Genomic DNA, 18,246 nt, shown 5'->3' on the forward strand with positions numbered 1-18,246 from the left:
GCGGGAACCTTAAAAATGTCTTTACAATTAAAGTTATGTTCTTTAATTTCTGCCGAAAAAAACATTTATAAAGAAAAAAAAGAAAAGATTTATTGATGTGGATTCAACAAGATTAAGTCAAAATGTATACAGTAAATTTAGAAAATCATATCTCATGAATACAAAAAGTTACATGTCTGTTTTTTTAATTTCTTCAATCTTGGATGGTAATACGATATATAAATTAGGCCGTGTTCACATTAACCTAAACTCGGTGTTGTGTTGGTGTAGATCACATATAAACAAAACACAATTACGTTCCCATTGATAAAATTCGATGTTTACATGTAGTTTAAATCATGTTTTGTCTACACGCAGTCTATACTCAATATATTACGTAGGCCTTGTGTAGGTAAAGTGTACACAAAACAGGGCATTAAAAATATTAATTTTACCATGCATATTTATAAATGAAACGATTTTTGAAAAAAAATGATATTTATAACAATTATTGATAAAGTTCTTAACAGAAATATTTGGCTAAACTTGATATATTTATTTATTATAAGAACCCTTTATAAATACATAGCTTTTTAACCCCTTATCAAGACATAAACATCATCATTGCCGAACACATAATTCATTTGAAAAGGTCTTCCCGAATCGACTGGACGGACACAGAAATATTTATCACTGGTCTGTACTCAAACAACGATTCACTCATATATGCATTACTGAAAAATGTGAGATAAATTGTTTTGTCTGTCTAGTATTTCAGATCCGATGAAATACACTAAAAATATTCTTAAAAAAAATCATCACCCCCTCTCTTTACCAAATACTTCTTGAAAGAAATAACATTTGAAACAAATACAAACGATTGAAATGTATAATCATCGAGTGGACGTACCCAGAAATATTTGTCACTGGTCTGTACTCAAACAACGATTCACTTTTAAATGCATGACTGCAAAAAAGTGAGGTAAATTGTTGTGTTTGTCTACTATATCAGATCCGTTAAAAAATACACTTTGAAATAATAATAAAACAAAATTACCGCTTCTTTTGCAAAATACTCCCTTGCGGGGGGGGGGGGGGGGGGTATCATTTGAAACAAATACAAAAGATAGAAATGTAGTGATCCTTAGCATCTAAATTATTTTTCTTCCTGTAAGCACGATGATATTTTTAATGTGTGATCAAGACATCTTTAGTATCTTCAAACTACTGTAAATCATCAAAATGGCTTTTAAAAAGGAGCAAAAAAAAAGAGGGGAGGGCCGGACTGAGTCAGATGTTTTTTTTGCCCGATTTTTTTCATTCATTTTTATTCGATGCTATATAGCAATCAAATTTGAAAAATCCACACACACCCTTTTTTTTTTATTTCAAATGGACGTTACCTTACTGCAAAAAAAAATGTGTACACGATGTTTGGTGTGAACACGGCTTAGTTATCGACACGCTTATAATAATGTTAGAATATTATTAAAGACGGAGAGTTAAACGTTGTACTTTAAATCCCGTCATGCTATACCAGGAGTAAAGATCACGTTCGAAATAGACAACACTACTTTTATCAATTTTTTATTGTCTTCTTTATCACTGCACATAGAGCAAAATGTATTTTATGTTAAAATGAACATATTTAAGCTTTAATTTAAAAATAAATTCGGATTGTCCCTTTCAGATCTTTAAATGTATACCTTCATTCAGCTGGTCTTTTGTGTTTCTTTTGGACAATTTGCTTTTTTTTCACAAAAATTAATAAACAAGAAGATATATTCTTTGTATTGTTTGGTTTCTGTCTTAATGACTTCAACCACTTATATATGTTTAATTGTATATATGACATCATAGATTGTCGCATATTACCTGAAAACCTCATTTACCTATACGAAACTATAAAAATAATGAAGTAAAACAGTGAATCCATCTCTTATATATAATTCTAGATATCATGGACTTTTAAGCTTTAGCTAATGGGAAAAATTAAAATACTAGTTGATATCATATTAATTAAATTATCGTTTTAATGGAAGAAAAAAACCTTATTCATTGATTAATTTGTTGGAGTATAATTGACAGGATAAGAGAAAGAAATTAGCTGTGACATTCCAAGCGGAGTTGACACAAATGTTTTCCTCACACAAACTTAAAGAGCATATATTGTACGACAAAGTCTTTTTCATCAATGCAACAAATGTAGCAGACCTAGAAATTGATCATTTGAAGGATACATTAGTTGATATAGCCTTTCAACAGTCAACATGGGGCCAACACGTGCCTATTGTTTGGGTGCCTCTCGATTTACAAATATCAGATATGAGAGCATATGGAGTAACGTTGATAACAAAAGAAAAATTCCTGAAGATAAACAAATCTAATATGAACTTTGCTCTCAGTGAAAGAAGAGTAGAAGATTTCTTACTTGTTCAACACTCAATAGGAAAGTTATTGTATTTTGATGAACCAGCTTTAAGGGATTTTATTGTCATTCAGCCTACAGCAATGGTCAATATTCTGAGAGCCTTCATCACAGATATAATGTTTTGGCCAGAGAATGGACCAATTCGAGAGATACTTGATACTTTATCATCAACTGGAGTTTTAAAGAAGACAGATCTTTTTATTCTGTGGTCACAACCAGCTTTTAAAGGTATTTTGACGGACGTCAGAACCAAGGAATATATGGTCCAGGTCCTCCTTCACCTTGATATTCTTGTTGAACCTAAACGCTATACAGAGAAGGAAATATCTGCAGATTTGTTTCTGGTACCCTGCATCGTGAAGGAAAAGATTCCCCGACACATGCTGAGTAATGCAACAGACCGCAGAACGCTATGTATAGCTTATCATCTGAAAGGGACAGTGGTCCCATCAGCTTTGTCATTTAAGATTATTGGTGCATCAATTACCATCTGGCCTTTGAAAGTAGTGGACTCTCGTTTTTGTCTTTTTTTTCAAGCTGCAGTAGTGCATGTTGATAACAAAAATGAACTCCAAATTCATGTTGAAGGACAGAAAATCATTGTAAAAATAATTAATGAGGATTCAAAACAACTCATATCACCAGATCTAGCGACAACAACTCAGGAATGCTTGACTTTGGCACTAGAACGAATTCTTCAATTTTACCATCGTTGTTTTGGCAATCAGAGTTCTCTTATCATGTCAGATCTGTTCGAAATAGAAGTTGGAGAAGTGTGCAAAGGTGAAACATGTTTAATACCTTTGTCGTTTGCAAAACAGCAAATTCATTGGACGTGCAAGAATAGTAACAAACATGAAACTAAATGGCCTCTGTATTGGGTTTTCGATAAGGTTAGTGATAAATATTTATAAATGTATCTTCTGAATGCACGCGAATGAAATACTTTTATAATTGCTGACTTACTATAAAATCTATCGATTTGCATACAGAACTCTTGCATGTGTTTAGCAATTATTTGATCAATGATTATTCAAAGCACACTGGGAAATTCTACAAACATGTAAAGAGTAATAGCATGTCAACTGTATGTGACAGAAACCCAGCATTGTAATCTTCTATAAAAACTATACATACAAATGGATATGAACAAACGACATGATATTATTGCCAATGCGACAACATTCCCAAAAGAGACGTAGTACATGGAAGTTATTAGCTTTACAACCTTAAAAAACGAAACGGTTTTAAAAGTAAAACTGATTAGTTTCAATAATTAGTAACACCTTTAACGATATCAATTTTAATGACCAGATATTCATTATGGCAGTCAACTTATGTTTGGTAGTAAACAACTTTACGAGTCTTTTTTTTTTCAGAATAAAGAGTATTGTGACCAATACTGTAAAGGTAAGTAAACAGCACAAAAGATTGCAAAAGGGAACAAAAATAAAACATTTTGAAAAACGGAAAGATAGCAGAAAAGAAAAGACAAACACAAACTGGCCCAACAATTAAACGTAATCTAAACATGGAACATAGATCTAAATACTAATGTCAGAAAATAAATTTGAATACAATTATTTAAAAGTATCAAACACACAGCTTTTGGATTTTTTCTCTTTGAATAACTGCTATGCCACGCTAGAGCTTCCAGAAAATTATCTAAGCTAGGTGGACTTTGTTTGTCTTAACCCTAATTTAATCTCTAAACTTCGTAACAAAAGTCAATCTAATCTCGACAATTGATAGTGCATCATTAGCATTTTTGCGGCGTACTTATCTGCCTTTGACTTTTTATTTGTGAAAAAAACTGTGAAAACCTTTACTTTTGTTTTTAAAGCGCACATATCTTAATACAAGATTTTGACCTGACAATAATAAAAAAATAAAGCATTGACAGGTATGTAAAATCTGTGTACGTTGAAATAACGATTGCATTTAAATAGCTCCTTCCGCGTAATTTCTTTAAAACGAAATACGCCAAATGAATGAAAGGTAATTTAAGCATTTTTGAGGGAATTCGGTGCTTGTTTTATCTCACACCCTCCTGTACAAATGCACACACATGCACTAGTTTAAACAACTTGGTTCCGACGATTTTTCCTGAACCAAAGGGCAAAGTGGACTTTTCTCAACGTCCGTAAACTTTTGTTAAATTGTTCTCCTCTGAAACTAAGAAGCAAACTTTAAACAATCATGTTTACTATAATTTTTCGTCTTTTAGTTTTGTCTTACATTCAAAAAACAGTCATGACAAGGCGAATGTTCAGTTCTACCAATGGTTGGTTTAGTCAAGGTTATGTTACTAGTCGATATCTTATCAGAGTAAATACCTTTAAATAAAAAATACCTTTTTATTCTTCATTCACGCTTAATATACTGAAAACCATAATAGATAGATTTTTGTATAAGACAATAACAATCAAAACCAAGGAGTAAACAAAGACTCACAAAATCAAAAAATATGTACATCAACAGTTATAAATAATAATTAAGAAACAACACGAACTCCACTAAGAACCGGGAGGGAAATCAGGTGCTCCGGAAGGGTAAGCATTTTCTGCACCTTGTTATTTCTTTGTTCAGTTCAGTTATGATGGAAGGTTATTATGATCGAGGAAGAATATCAGATATGATTTCTGACACACTTTTGTCATAATTGCCAATCAGCTCATGATGGTGACCGTTTAATTTCTTGAGTGATGACCTTAATTTGATTGATTCATAGCCCTGTCTTAGCAGCTTTTGAGAAAGCATTATTCCTCGTTCATCAAAATCAACGTACTTTGAGCTAGCTCTAGAGTAACGTATCAATTGAGACACATATACTCCATATGCTTTTGCCATGAGTTGCAGTTGTGGATGATTTTAACCAATGTTTTGCGTATTTGCCTATATCTTAAAAAAATAAATATAAATAACATTCAAGTTTAATTTACGATATGGACTAAGCTACAGGAAAAAACGTTACCATTGCCGCCTATGGAAAAACAATTAAAGATATTGACCTCTCTAACGGATTTAAGATCCCCTTGGTAAAACTTCTTTTTTAAAAGAGGTGTTTTGGAACTCAAATTCAAATCTGCTAAAATTAAATCCTGTAAATCAAACAGAGAGAAGGATGCTTCGAAAACATTTTCCAAGTCATGTTCGGACAGAAATAGTTTCACCTAATAATACGAATAGATAAAAGCTGTAATTCACGAAAAAATTGGGACTTTCAGTCAACCCTCGAGACTTTTGAATAACTTCATATTTAACTTTCGAAGTACCAACATTCAATAAACAACTGTTAATATCACGTTGTAATTTAACTACATAAGATCATGGTACATTCGATATTACAAGTGATTTAGAGCTAACAGTTTTCCCGATCATGGAAAGGTTTTAGATCTTCCACATTTTAATTATTGATTCCATTGTTCTACGCATGCATCTAGATAAGAACAAACCAATTCTGCAAAAGCATTACATTTTAGTTCTAAGGTTTTAAAATAATCGGTTCATTTGATTGATTTCGTTTAATTCATTTTTTCCAATCCATGTTGCCTCGGTTTAAGAACAATTTACTTTAAACTACGAATTGAAGCAGTTCCTCTGCAAAAATAAACAAACCAAACAGAGGTCCAACTTGTATTACATCTATCTCCATTTAGGATGGTATAAAACTTAATTCATTATCAACGACGAAACATGATATAGTTGAGTACTAAGCCAGGACCCATTTACGAAATTTCTTACCAAAAAAGATCGATGCGTTTTGAAAAAAAAAATCCATTCCACGCCTTTTCAAAATCTACAAGTAATATCCGACCTGGATAATTCTTCAAATCAGGTTTTTGCATTATTGTCCATAGATAAAAATCAAAAAGTTAATAAAAGTTAACCAAACACATGTTCACGTATAACTGAATGGACTGGACAGTCTGGTAACAAATGAGTTTCTGTTTCGGTCACGTTTTCAGTGCAAAATCTGCAGAGTCGTTGCTGGTCGTTCACCAATACATCGTCCAGCTTCACATCAAAGGTTATATTTCCCATCAAAATTGTGCTAAATGTGAGCGTCCGAAAAACAAACAAACTCGCTGGCTTTCGAACAAATATTCGCCCTGGTCTCAACCGGACACCGCAGCGAAGGTACCACGCATATTACTCCATTTTATAAATAACCTACCAAATATAATTTACAGCGACATATAGGTGAAGCGTGAATCATTGTTTGAAGCAAGGTGAGATCAGTCGAAATTGCTTTCCTAAGTTTCTTTAAATCCTCATGACTTTATCATTTGTTGGTCGATTTTCACCGTACTAAGATGATATTTTTTTAAATTTCTCTACAAAATTATATTTTATCACACTGACTTGTATACCTATGAGGTATTACATAAACTCACTTTCCATAAGTACAAATATGTTTGTTATCAAATACCTGTGATCATTAAATCAACGAAGTATTAGTATAAGAGCAGGCCAATGTCGCTACAAGGTAACTCGAACCCGCAAAGTTGCAAAACTTGTTTCCCAATCCGTTGAAAATAAATATGTTTAAATTAATGAAGTATTTCAAAATGGAATTGTTAATTCATGGAAATTATGAAGTTCAAAGAACTAGTATGACGTATGATAAGACATGATGAGACAATCAAGTTAATGAATAAAAGTAAAAATTTTATTGCTTTTGATCAATAGTTATTCTGTAGTTTCGACATTCGTTTGGCATCATTATCGTTTTTTAAATGTGTGTTTTAGCGTTTCCAATATTTCCAATTCTGAAAAGAAATGAGTTTTGAAGAATACTTTTTGAAACATTAAAGATAGTAAATTATATATATGCAAAATGGACAAAAAAGGGGGAATAATGGATTTGACTGAACAGACTTTTTCTGTCATGATAAAGGAAAAGACAGACGAACAAACAAACAGACACTAATAAATTGGTGTATTTTTCAGGTCTCGAAATGGAAACATTGCGCTTAAAACCCAATGATCAACATTTTGTGCAGCTATCAAGGACAATAGGAATTGGTGATTTCTACAAATTCTTTTTGCAACTTGGTATGAAGAAGGCTGATTATGAAAACATAAATTTTCGTTATTTCTCGAATCCTATGGATTTTATGTTGTTTGGGCTTTTTGCCTGGAGAGATAGGGCAGATAGTACTCCATCGAAAGCGACATTTGAGAAAATGTCGACGGCACTGACAGCTATTAAAAAACCCCATTATCTCTGCCAGGTAAGATTTGTTCACTCTTTCCCTTGATTTTTTTTGCGAAGTTTCTCTACAAAATTAACGCAATATTATTCATCAGCGGTAAAACAATTAAAATAGAACTTAAGTTTTTATTTAGTATAAATACTTGATCAGTGAAATTCTGTAGATGAAATGTGTATTTATAGGTAGAAATGTATTGGTTAAAAAAATATTATTCAGAATCATAACATGTATTAATCAACTCAATATTTTTCAATTTACATGGTCAATATGTACGCGGGTAGGTTAATGCTGTATTTTCAAAAAAATGAAAACTTTCAACTTTTAATAAGAAGACTTTTTGACTCATTTATAGTGTTATTTGTTACATTTTTTAGTTTTGCTAGTATGTTGACAATATGAATTTTCGTTTTCAAAAATAACATTTTCAAATTATCACGTGATTATCACGTTACACTCAAAATCTATTTATAGACGTGAACACAATAAACTCAAAAGTGCTAGCATGTAGACAGTCTTGTGTTTTAAGTATTGTTATCTGTGGATAGCTGATGTACTCAAATAAAAGAAAAGTGCTACTCGCCTCCTTTGAATAAAAAGATTATTTAAATAAACTGCGATTTTCGACTGAATTGCGCCAAAAATACTATGATTTTCAGATATTACAGCGTCTGATACTTAAACGGTATAAACAAAATGAACCGAGTAGCAGTTTTCGTAAAATATTAATATTCAGCTTTCTGTACGTAAACTTGACTCGAAAATTCATCATTTCTACACGCTAGCACTTTTGAGTTAAGTTAACATATTTCACAAGTTTTCGGGTCCGACATTGTCTTCAAACGCTCAAGTGACTTTCAAAGGGAAATAATTCTGTAAACAGAAATAAAAATTCAATCGACGGGAAATTGTTGGTGATCTTTATTTAAATGTACTGTTTGTTGCATCTTCTCCATAATCAATTGATTTAATAAAAGAGACAAACTATTTAAATATATATTTTACTCGGAGAATAGATCAGAATGATTATAATTACACATCGGCCCCTTTTCTTTCTGTTTGGTAATTTTTTGCAAAAAAATTATGTATTGAATTTTCCTACAGACATTGTAGCTTTATCTACCAATAAAACATCACCTCCGTGTATTCGCAGAACAGTTCGGAAAGTGTTCTTAAACACCATTCAATCAATCAGATAATTCTTTGAATAGTGTTTTCTATTGTTTCAGATATGAGGTGCCTCTCATGTTTGGGTTTTACCTCTTGTAACAGTGTAAACTGTCAGAGTGTACAAAAAATCTAGCTCTTTCTTTATAAATCTTACAGAACCATACACTGTACATCATTTGGTAGTTGGTCCCAGTGGGAATCACACCATATATCATTGTATATAATAACAGCTTGGAATATATATTCAATTTCCTGCTTATTTTTTCTCTCAATAAATTTAATACCACATACTGATAGGAAACATATTTAAGAAAAATGGATGCTGATTTCATGATATAATAACTTATGATGGTCAGTAAGTATTGGACTATTAAATCAATTTATACCAAATATGATAGTCCAAGAGCAAATGGAAATTTAATTATATTTCAAATCCTGCAACATTTTTTTCACACATACCCTTACCCAATGTACACATTCAATGAACATTCTGTGTCACATTCAAGCAAACGTAAAACTCCAGAATATGTATTTATTCTATTTATGTAAATATGTACTATTATCTGTAACTTTGTATTTAGTTTAGTTTCTTTTACAGCTAATTTCCTATAGCTTGTAGAGTAAAACTTGTTTTGGCTTGCTTGTTTTGTTTGTATAAACATTTACCGAAGCTGAAATGCACTTAAGTATGTTAAGATTGTCATCTTCAAACAATTTTAAATATAGGCAAACCTGTAAATATTATAGTTAAATTCAAATGGAGGGTATCTAAGTTATTATTGTACAATATACAAACAAAGCAAGCAAGGTAACCGAAGTCTTGCTCTACTTGAATTAGGTAATTAGCTGTAATATGTGCCTTCTTTTTAAGGTACAGGAAACAGGTATATAGGTATATAAAGGGTGTAAAGTTTTTAAAGATAATATAAAATTATTTTGCAGGGTAAAGAAAAGATGCTATTTGAATAGAAATAATAGAGAAAAATTCTCTAAACAACTAATTGACCCCTTCCCTTCCCCCAGTTCGTTCATTTATTTCGTTATTTCTCATATCCTATGGATTTTATGTTGTTTGGGTTTTTTGCCTGGAGAGTTACAGCTGATAGTACTATATCGAAAGCAACATTTGAGAAAATGTTGACGGCACTGACAGCTATTACAAAAACCCACTGTCTCTGCCAGGTAAGACTTGTTCACTCTTTCAGTTGATTTTTTTGCGAAGTTCCTCTACAAAATTAACACAATTTTATTCATCAGCGGTAAATAAATTAAGGTAGAACAAAAGTTTTCATATAGTATATGATAATACTTGATCAGTGAAATTCTGTAGATGAAATGTGTATTTATAGGTAGAAATGTATTGGTTATTCATTTTTTGTTATAATGCATTCTTACAAAATATTTTTCAGAATCATTACATGTTTCAATCAACTCAATATTCTTCAATTTGAATAGTCTATATGTATAATTTTCTTGGTATTCAGTAAATTGATTTAAGCATGTTTAATGCACTGACGAATAGATTAAAACTTGCTTGTGTAACGTGAAACCGGGCGGGGACGTTTAGATATTTTTATCTCCGGGTTCGTACCAGTTTCCTGGGATTTGAAAACCAATTCAAAATTTCTAAAGTCAAACAGTTTGGGCTTTACTACCAAATATGAAAATAAAAAAAAACAAATACTGCTTAAAACGAATTTCAACACCTATCAACCCAAATCGAACCTGTTGAATTAAAACTGTTTAAAACCCTTCAGTCCGATACTGTTTAAACCAACTGTTTAAAACTATAGTCCGAAACATTAATGTATAGATTTGGTTTGAAACATAAATGTATGAAATTGGTCTGAAACCTATATGTATGGAACCGGCCTGAAACATAAATGTATGAAACTGGTCAAACGGTTTGAAACTTATTGTCTGAAATCTAAATGTTTGGAACTGGTCTGAAACCTAAATGGTTGGAACTGGTCTGAAACCTAAAGGTTTGAAACGGAATAGACGGTTTGCAACTATTGTCTGAAACCTAAATGTATGGAACCTATTCGAAAACTAATGTATGAAACAAATCTAAGCTGTGTTAACTTTCGTATGAAACTTTATTAAACAAATATGTCTATAACTGTCGGAAAAACAGGGTAGCACTAAGGTATGGTATGCCAGCAAACACTCACTGCAATAGCGAGAGATGTGAAACGCAAAACCTTAGCACCAGCCCTGTTTGGACAATCTGTACCGAACCAACAGTCGCAGCCTTTCTATATTCTGTCCGCAGGTTCCAAGCACTACACTTCACTTCAACTTACCCGACTGCCTGCTATAAACTACTTCCTTTCCAACCTTGTCGATGTTCACTGACTGCTGTCTTCGGTACAAATGACGATTTGAACTGAATAGCTACCCACTGTTTATACTTCGAACGCGGACCTCGAAGAGAGCACCTTAGCAACAATTATACAGGCAAAGTGTCTGATTGCAACCAGGGATAAAGGGATGATTTTCAATGCCGTTTTCAATGATAAAGAGATCAAATGGGAAATTCAAAGAGGTTTCGAAAAATATACATCTGTAGAAATATTATAACCTTCTTAAACTGTAAATTCGTAACACTTGTTTGAAGTGAGATTTGATGTGTTTATTTTTGCTAGTATATTTTTTTTTATTTGATTTGACTTCAACTTCATCAAAAAACTATCTTGACCAAAAACTTTAACCTGAGCCGGACAGACAGACGAACGAAGGATGTTCGTAGCTGAGGTTTTCGAATAAGTATCAATTGTTCGATCTCTTGGTGTTTTTCGCGAAACAATATTAAATATTTTACCCCATAACACCTTTTTATCCTTTAACATAAGATGTAATAGCTCATAAAAGGTCATTTGACAAAGTTTAAGCAGATTCTCGATTTTCTTTCTTATGATTTCAGACCCCAATAATACCAATGCAATTATAAGGTAACAGTCCGAGTCAGCCTTAAGCCGCCGTATTTCATAAATTAAATTTCTCGAAAAGGAGCTCCATGACCTATTAATATTGTAACGTTCCGGGTTTTTTTTTTGTCAGGATATACTTTAGTGGTTACTTTTGTGGGCCGCCGGTGAAGGAAGTAAAGATAAAAAGTTGAAACCATAAAGGTGTTCATAAATTGTATTAAATATTATTATCAATTCAGCTCAAGTAATTCACATCAGATACAGTAGTTCATATAACACATGAATAGAGTTATCTTAATATAAACAAATACTAGAACACACCCGCGGGCATTCAGAGCGAAGTTTAAAGTATGTAAAGTGTTATTGGAACAATTTTCAAGTTGTAAAATATTGAATGACTGGATAATTCAGCAAACGTATCATAAGTCATAGCTATAGGTTATTGGGGACAGGAAAATGCTTTTTTATTTATCCCTCCTCCTTTGTTTCCAATATTCCCATTTATTGGTTTTCTATCAATTTCAATATGAACATACATTTAGTATGTTATGAACATTCAAGTACGGAGCCTGTAATTCAGTGGTTGTTGTTTGTTTATGTGTTACATATTTATTTTTCGTTCATTTTTTTTTGTACATAAATAAGGCCGCTAGTTTCCTGGTTTGAATTGTTTTACATTGTCAGTTCGGAGCCTTTTAAAGCTGAGTATGCGGTTTGTGCTTTGCTCGTTGTTGAAGGTCGTACGATAACCTATAATTGTTAATATCTGTGTCATATTGGTCTCTTGTGGAGAGTTGTCTCAACAGGGCAATCATACCATATTTTCTTTTTTTATAACCAATGAATTTTGTTAAAGATTTAATAACTGGAGAATTTCAGAAAAGGTATCAAAAGTTCACATGAATATTTTTAGCGCTTATTTGTTTATTATGAACATTCATTACTATATAAATATAGTGTATTAACTTTCAATTCTAAGTTTACTAATCGATCCATAGTGATCATTCATATAGTATACAGACCCAATCAATGAATTTTGTAAAAGATTTAATGACTGCAGGATTTCAGAAAAGGTATCAAAAGTTCACATGAATATTTTTAGCGCTTATCTGTTTATTATGAACATTCATTACTATATAAATATAGTGTATTTACTTTCAATTCTAAGTTTACTAATCGATCCATAGTGATCATTCATATAGTATACAGACCCTCTCTATTTAATAAACTCTGTGACTGCCGTGGATAGTAAACTTGAAAATGAAAGCAGATAAAATTCTGAAAATACACTTTATTCTTTGTATAGTATGTTCAAAGTATACAGAAAAACGCAAACCGGAAGTCTAATCCGACTTAAAATTTCGTCCAATGACGGGACAATATCCGGATGCCTTTTTCACGTTTTTCTCCAAAAATAACTCAATCTGAATAATCATATGAATGGATGACAAATGGCACTATGCACTGTACCTATAGGACACAGAGGCGTGTTGATCAATTAATTGTGGAAAGAAGAGAAGCGACACCCAAAATGAGGTCTTCTCGTTTAATAGTATAGATACATGTTATTCCAAACTGCTATATTATAATTCCTATTGCACTTGGTTCAAAGAAATCTAGTCGGTGCAAGAAATTTAGTCGATGCAAGAAATTTAGTCGGTGCAAGAATCTAGTCGGTGCACACCGAGCAAATAATTTAGATACTGCTTGGTGCAGGTTATAAATAATTACCCTCATATTTTTATAAGGATCCTAAAAGACTATTATTTAAATATCTAAAAGCTTTCTTTTAAAGAAAAAAATCATTTCACCAAGTAATTCAACTTGATGCAACACCGAACAAATCTGCTTGGTGCTAGCCAAAATGTAAACACCGAGTATGCTACTTGGTGCAATACGCATGATACGACAGACGAAGGTTTTATTATATTCTCCGAATAATGAACTAAATTCCCTTTATAAAAATTCACAATAAACAATTACCAATCTTTGGCCAAATCTTAAATGATGTTGGGTCCTGTTTCTGCATAAGTTTAAATATAATTCGGTTGGTGCAATATAAATTCGATTGCAAGTTTAGTTCTGCGATCGTTCTGCATTGAGGTGAAAAATCCTACTCGGTGCACGCCAAACTTGCTATTTATATATTGGCCCCGCCCACACATATGACGTTGTACACAAGACAAACAAAACGTGAGGAATGACGCCGAAAAGTGAAAGTAACGATAAACTGAATAAATTTGGGCAAATGCACCGTTAAATGAAGATGACACATCGATTAAATAGAATCATTTGATAGGTTTAAGTTCAGGTAAACCACTCCTCTGATTAAAATACCATACGAGACGTACTCAAGGACATCTGCATGGAGAAGTGTAGAACGGAGGTCACAAATTATACACGATGAAAAATAGGTTTATGAAATAAGGCCAAAGGGCCAGAGCGTTACAATATTGTTAGTCTATTTTGTTCCTTAAATAATACTTTTCAAGCTTAAATATCAATTTTGAATGCTTCGTTTATTTATTTTTACCTTATTTCACCTAAATACATCCTTAAGATGATTTGATACTTCAATTAACTGTGTCCTTTGTCCTATTTCAGGTACACAGAGAAGACTATACTTTAGTTGGTATGTCTATTACTATTTTTGTTTTAAAGATTCATTAACATGATTTACTACTATTCACGTCATTTTACTTTTCACTGTTATAGGTAATGTTTTGATAAATTGGTTACCCCTTATAGTTGATGTGTCAATCGATTTTAGTATGAGATCGGAAATTTTGTGTTTTCCTTCCTCGATATTATGACTATTGATCAACAGTTAACTACATTCGCTTTTTTTAAGTCGTAAAGTCATTTCGATTAGGTATTTATATGTTATCTAATGTTATACCATTTCAATGTACAATATATAAAATCTATAAAATAAATACCATGTCAATGTACAATGTATAAAATCTATCAAATAAACTTCGTGAACCTTCGACTTCTGTCAGAGAAAGATCAACATATGGCTTGTAATGCGACGGTGGTCTTCATTCCTGTCAAACAGTTTACATTTGAACTCTACCCATTTCAAAGATCGGTGAACAAGGTTATGTTTTCATGGTCTAGTTCAAAATTATTAGATTCTATAATTAATAGGTCTACTATAATTGGTGTCTGGAATGATTGCAAGGTTAACATGTCCATCTGACAGGTGTCATCTGACATTATCCTCATTTCCAAAGTACAGTTGCTTATCCAATAACATTTGTGGTAGTGAATCACCTATTGCCTGACCAGTTCTAAATATTGTTTATACAATTTGTCCATTTGAATTGCACAATAGGTATTGTGAGAGCTTAAAAATGGCTTAAAAATATCCCATATCTAAATAGAATAGTCCAATCGGGGCATTGGTCATGATACATGAGGAAAGCAAGCTAGCTTTCAGTCCTTTAAAATTTACCTGTTAGTGATAGTGAAGATTTTTAACTGGGTAGTTAAATGACCACGTGTTGATAAACTCTCACAATATACAATTATGGCCCGTTAAAAAGATGAATATCCAAAATTGTCAACACGAGAAGGTTATTTCAATGAGGGCGCAGCCCGAAGTGAAACAACTTTTAAGGGTTGACAATTTTGGATATTTATCGATTCTTAGGGGCCACAATTGTTATATTGTACCGAACTAACAGTGGAAGGGCCTTTTGAACACTTACTATGTTTTATAAGCTCAGGAAAAAACATTTGTCATGTTTGTGTTCTAGAATTTATATTAGGATGTACAACAAAGGTAGAATCTTTTTTTAATATACTAATGGCCCTGAAAAGGACTGTTAATAAGATATATCATCTGCTGCTGGCACTCTATTAATTTCCAAAGCCTTATTTCATCGTCTCTCGATTGGCTGTCAGTGTAACGTGAACGCTGCCATCTTGTTTATTTACGTATGTGACGTCATTTCCATGGGAGGTAACTCGAGTGCAAATGTGGACACTAAAAATGTTATTCGCCGGTGAATAATAGGGTTATTCACCGCTGGTGTAAATTTTAAAGGTTTATTCGTCCTCTCTTGCAAATAAATGAACATTAACCGAATTATTCCATGTCTCGTGATAAATTGTTATCCAATAGCATTGTTTGTAATATATGTAAGGTATAATAGTACCCATTGTTCGATTTTAATGGGCAAATTGTGTTGACAATTTTTTATACTGGTCAGACAATAGGTATTAAAGGTGATAGGATAAGTAATAAGTTATTATGACACCCTCAACGGAGTTGGGGTGACATATTGTTATTCTACGTTTCTTTTTTTATGGCACCCTCAACGGAGTTGGGGTGACATATTGTTATTGTTCCGTTCTTTTTTTTCTTATTTTTTTTTATTCTTCCACACATTTTGTCCATGCTATTTCTCGAAATTGGACAAACCCATATTGATGGAACTATACCATAATATGAACCGCCATGTGAAGTTGTGCAAGAGACATTGGAATGTCAAAAAATGGCCGCCGTTACCATGGAAACAGAACAAATGTGAAAAAATTCAGTTTTTTGTTTCGGTGAACTGTCTGATTATGAATCATTAAATTTTAATACAATATAGGTGCCCACTATATACAGGTGTTGGATGATTTTGGCACTCATTGGAACTACTATGTTGCCATGGAAACTGCACCAAGTTATTATTATTTTTCCTCCACCTAATTTTGTCCGCCCGTTTTCTCAGAGCCAAAGGAACCAATCTGAATGATGGTGCACTATAACAAGGAACCCTGCCTTTCCAGTTGCAGTACAAGTTTGGACCTAAAAAAAATGGCTGCCATCACCATGGAAACGTAAAAATGGTGAACAAATATAATTTTGGAGTTGTTTGAGAATGCTTAACTTTAAAATCTTTAGATTTTAATACAATATAGTTGCCCACTATATACTGCTTTGGGATGATTTTGGCAATCATTGGAACTGCTATGTTGCCAAGGATACTACACCAAAAATTTCAAAAATATGGAAATGCTCCAAATTTTATAAAACTTCACAGTAACGATGAGCAACATTGGTACATATGGAATTTTGCTTTGGAATTTCGAAAATGTCTGCAGTAACCATGGAAACAATGCAAAACAGGTCAAATTGATCAAAAAACCCTAAAAGTAGCATTTACTTTCTTAAAATGGTAGGTCAAATTGATTGAAACTTTGAAGGTATGGTCCCTCCCATGTACCAATGTGGCATATGCCATTAAATTTTGGGGATAGTCTCTGTTGCCATAGGAACCAATCAAAATTTCTAAAATTTCTAAAATTTCAAAATGCTTTAAAACTGATGAAACTGAATAAGATTGTTGACTGGCAAATCTGCATGAGACTTTTGAAGTTGGTATTTCCAAAATGGCCACCGTTGCCAAGGAAACTGCAAAAATTACAAATATATTTTCGAAATGCTCCTAACTTAATGAAACCTAATATTATTGTAAACTGGCATGTATAGATGAGACTTTTGAATTTGAAACTTTCAAAATGGCTGCCGTTGCCATAGAAACAGCAAAAATGTCATGTTTTTTAAATGATCTGAATGTACTCAAAATTTACAGAAAAATGTATAGCCATGCAAATATGTGCATTCAATTTTAAAAGTTTTTGAAATGGCTGCCGCTTAGTGGCAATTGAGGAAGGGTGACATCCGCTATAGCTTGCAACAGCAATTCTATGGGGGTTTTATTCTACTACTATATGCAATAGGTTAGCTATATTTGGATTAAAGATATATACTACATCATAAAAATCAGTGTGACAGGTTTTACTTGACATCTGGCTTATGTTTATTGATCAGTGTTTATACGTTTTTTTGTCTTTTTTTCTTAAACTATAAGCAATAGGTCAACTATGTTTGGTGTATGCAAAGATTGCAAGGTGTAAATGTATTTCTGGTTTGGTTTACTTAACCGTGACTTCGATTTCAAAGGGAAGGGAAAATGTTAACCTTATGTGGTAATTGTATTAATGCTGTATATTAAGGACTATCAACATATAATCAATAATCAGCATGTTCATAATTTGTATCATACTTTGTATCCCCATATGTTGCACTTCTGCAAATACAGACAAGCAATTTCCCATAGGAAATCCTTTAATGGTTATAACTTTGTCACTTTCAGTGAGAAAATAAGAAACAATAATATCTTAGAATGAAAATTTCATATGCACTTCTATTTTTTGAAATGTCACAGTATCGGGTTGTGCGGCATATTTTCAACATTTACATTGCTCAAACTTTTATCACTATGAATTATATTACAAAGTCCAACACACGGTATTGAAGGTACAAAATCATGTTTTCGAGGCGCATTCCTGGATTTATATTCTCCAGGAACACAAAAAACAACTATGAATCTGAATGGCCAAACCGAATTTATAAAAAGCTAATTCCATCTTAGGTCAACTTTCCCAAATGGAGCAGAAACCTTTGTTTCTGTATTATAACAAAACTTTAAACCGAAAATTTTAGAAGTGTATAAAG

General features: G+C 32.5%; 1 long non-coding RNA gene across 1 annotated transcript; it reads left to right on the forward strand.

Annotated features, from left to right (window-relative positions):
• Positions 1-3,010: 3,010 nt before the first annotated feature.
• On the forward strand, positions 3,011-7,556 carry LOC139498151 (uncharacterized). The gene is made up of 3 exons (XR_011657829.1): positions 3,011-3,303; positions 3,790-3,820; positions 7,364-7,556. It is a non-coding gene; the product is annotated as an uncharacterized lncRNA (long non-coding RNA).
• Positions 7,557-18,246: the final 10,690 nt, after the last annotated feature.

The sequence above is a fragment of the Mytilus edulis genome, chromosome 12, assembly GCF_963676685.1.
Source record: "Mytilus edulis chromosome 12, xbMytEdul2.2, whole genome shotgun sequence".
NCBI lineage: Eukaryota > Metazoa > Mollusca > Bivalvia > Mytilida > Mytilidae > Mytilus > Mytilus edulis.